Source organism: Phytophthora infestans, genomic scaffold (genome assembly GCF_000142945.1).
Source record: "Phytophthora infestans T30-4 supercont1.51 genomic scaffold, whole genome shotgun sequence".
Lineage (NCBI taxonomy): Eukaryota > Oomycota > Peronosporomycetes > Peronosporales > Peronosporaceae > Phytophthora > Phytophthora infestans.
In genome coordinates, this window is record NW_003303708.1 from 701,762 (window position 1) to 705,242 (window position 3,481).

A 3,481-nucleotide genomic window follows, 5' to 3' on the forward strand; every position below is an offset into this window, starting at 1 on the left:
TGTGCGTAGTACTTCCTGAGACGGAATATATTCCACACTAGCGTCCTCTGTACGTTGAGGGGGTCGAACTCATTTCGAGCTGATCCTCAAAGCCTGTTACCGCTGCTTCTGATCTTCCTTAGTTGGCACTGCCTGCTAGAAAATCTTGCTAACAGCTGAGACGATCGCAGCGATCACGATAGCAGCAGTTCTTTTGGGTTGTCCTGCTGAGCGACCGCGGACCATTTGTCTTACACCCGGTCCATCATATTTGGCGTCCCCACTGAGCTATGCGACGGAGGAGCCTCGTCACTGAAACAACCGACATGATCATGGACAGCTCTCTATGCTACGCATTTCGTTATCGCGCGCGAGCTTCGCCAGGTACTTCTGTGCATAGCTATGAATCTGTGTAGACGTGCGAGTCTTGATCTTTGCCGCCACTTTTTTTATTCGCAGCTGTAGATCCTCAATCCCGCAAGGAAGCTCTTATATCTTGCTCCGTCTAGCGACCACAGCTCGTGCCTGTCTGTCCCTTTTGGTGACTCGCGTTGGGTGGCGCTGAAGTGGAGGCTGTCATTACTCAGAGCTCAGAGTCGCTGATTCAAGCGACTTCTCTAGCAGCCCACGACGTGAGAGGAATTTAGCTGGTGAGTTTGAGTTACTGTAGTCACCTTCGCCATGGATGGAGCAGTGATCAGCAGAAAAGAAGGACTGGAGCCTGCTGACTTAACGCGGTCGGATGAACTTGAAGATGATGACGGGAAAAAAGACATTGTCTTGAATAAGTGTCAGTCTGAGCACAGCTATATCCCGGAAATCGCATTGGTGTCACCACTGGGAGTGTCAGTCGCATTCTGTGCAGCGCTTAAAGCGGATGAATCGCGTATTTATTATTCATATCGCGATGGATCATTACGTGTTGGAGATTGGATTGCTGAACCAAATCAGTACAAATATTACTATTACCAGAACGGGCTCCATTGATCGTGTTTATGCTTTTAATAAATATTTATGCTTTTTGTAAAGCGGGAAACAGTATGGTGTCACTCCTTGTATAGCTCCTGGTGGCTTACAGCTGTGATTCACCCCAGCCTAGGAGGTTAAATTATTAGTAGTTCCCGCGTTTTCCTACTCAAAATGCCCATATTTTGCTCAAATTTAGAAGAAAAAGAATCGTCGACGAAACCAACATGTTTCCTGCAAATATCTTTGCACTACCAGTCGTAGAACAGACGGTATGCTTGAGCATTTATCAGGCGGTCTTATTACCAAATACTACTATTGATAACACTGATAAGTATTTAGTAATTTTTAGTAGTAGTATCCTGCTGTTAAATTAGAATGAGTATCGTGAAAGCCGATACGCATTTCGTATCGAGAGGGATTAGGTTGTCGTTTTAAATGCTGTGATCGACGTTAATATATTGAAGTATTCACCTCGGTAATCAATGCAAAATTGTGAACACGGTTGGGAGGGCGTAAAGAGTCAGTGAGACCATTATTTTATTTCCACGAATGTACTCCGCCGATTTCCGTTGGAGAGTAACCACTCTTCACTACGCCTATAGCATAGCGTGCGAGCAAGTGGGTCGCATATTTGGTGTGTCGCGGAAATCCCCCTTAGGTCGGGGTCGTGTATCTAGCAGGCCGACGTAAGAACTTAGGATAATCACGTTTATGTAAAGTTGTTGTCATTTTCTTGAGCACTTCTCTTGTAAGATGGAAAAATGCACGATTGAGCTTCTACCTAAACCTCCAAGCTCCTTACCCTTCCGTAAATTACTCCCACGTGGAGGTCCAACGTAGGTTCCCGCCCATACCGACAGGCGTTCCACGCTAAGCTTGGAGTGATGCTGCTTGTGTGGGAGGGCTCAGACGCTTGGGCATGACTTGCGGCTTCTGCAGCAAGCCGATCTTTCGGACGCAGTCCGCGAGAATGGCGAGTCCACATTCTAGGTGTAGGTGTCTCTTGGTGTACGGTAAGACGATGGTACAATTATTTCAGGACGAGTGGCCACGTGATGTCAGGCAAGAGTGAAAAGAAGAAGATTTACATCCCTGAGCTGCTAGCAATTCCTGGTCGCTACGTAAAATGGCACCCTTGTTTCTACATCAAAGAGCACTAAAGTGAGCTCCGCTCTCGATTCGATTCGGCCTCGGCTGCACTATCGACGTTAAGCTACTTCGGTTGTTAAATTTCAATTTGTGACTCAGCAATAGTGTTATCGAGCGCCGAGCACGAAAAGCAGTCCCTCACAAAACTTGAGGCATTTATGTCGAAAATGAGGTGCTAGTATAGCTACCCAGGGCGGTCACTGTTTGTGGATGAGACGTCGAAGAAAAAAAAAATACACGTTTGTAGTGAATACATTAAAACATGTATCTCCGCCAGTTTAGTTTTCATTTTCAAGCGTTCTAATTGTGTCTATCGGTTATATAAAATAAAGTGCTTTTTTTTGCTCGCGCTACAAGCATGGCCGACTCGGCGTCAGCAAGTCGACTATCCCAAACGTTGGCGTTGCAGCGGCAGCTTGTAGTTGGTTTATAAGCCACTGTGATGAAGACGTTCTGTAAATTACCAATACTTCTTAGCTCACTCCCTAAAAAGCTAGCTAGGCCACAAGACCGCGACAATGAAAGTCCATACGGGTAGAGCACGAGCGCATGGAGAGAAGTCCGCTAAATTCGCCCACACAACAAGCTCGCACGTGACGACTGTGGATCAGCAAAGAGTCCGTCCTCCACGGGGGGGGGCACACGACGTCGACACGTCGCGAGGCGTGCGAAGCTGATGTATCGCGCAAGCAGCCCACAACAAGCTAAAGGTTTGACGACCATTGATCAAGCAACTGTCTGCTGTGATGCCACCAGTCAGTGCTGAGGTGTTCACGGACACCGGGGTGAGCGGCTCTCAATGGGCGCTCGGACCGACGTGCGCTATAAAGTTGTTTTTCGTACAGGGCAGATGAGCAAGATACGTCAGTCTTTAGAACATAGATAGTCGTGTGTAGCCCCTAGGTTGGGTACTTGACACCAATACCTCACTGAGAAAAAAAGTTACTTATTAACCCCCCCCCCGTACTCACGGTTTTTTCGAGTACCGGTTATGAAGTATATACACCATGTTGTAGCTGTTTACAACATAAAAGAAAAAAGCGTACTAGATTTTAGTAATAACTTGCGATAAGTACGACCAACGTTTGTGTACGGCAAAAAGCTACCTAAAAGTTTTGACACGTCTATGTTTTGTCATGTAGCTAAGAACATCATCCGAAGGGCAACACGAACTGGACAGGGAGTAAATGCAGCATGATTTCTGCACCTTATATTTGGATAGAGCAAAACGCGAGCCGTGTTACCTGTCTTTGTAAAGGTAAACATCGATTACAACATGTAGAATAGATGCTATGCACTTCAATTGACCAAAACCTGGTTAGCAATCAAATGAACGTCCTACTTGATGGGCCACATCATCTCTTAGATCACCTCAGTCTGGCGG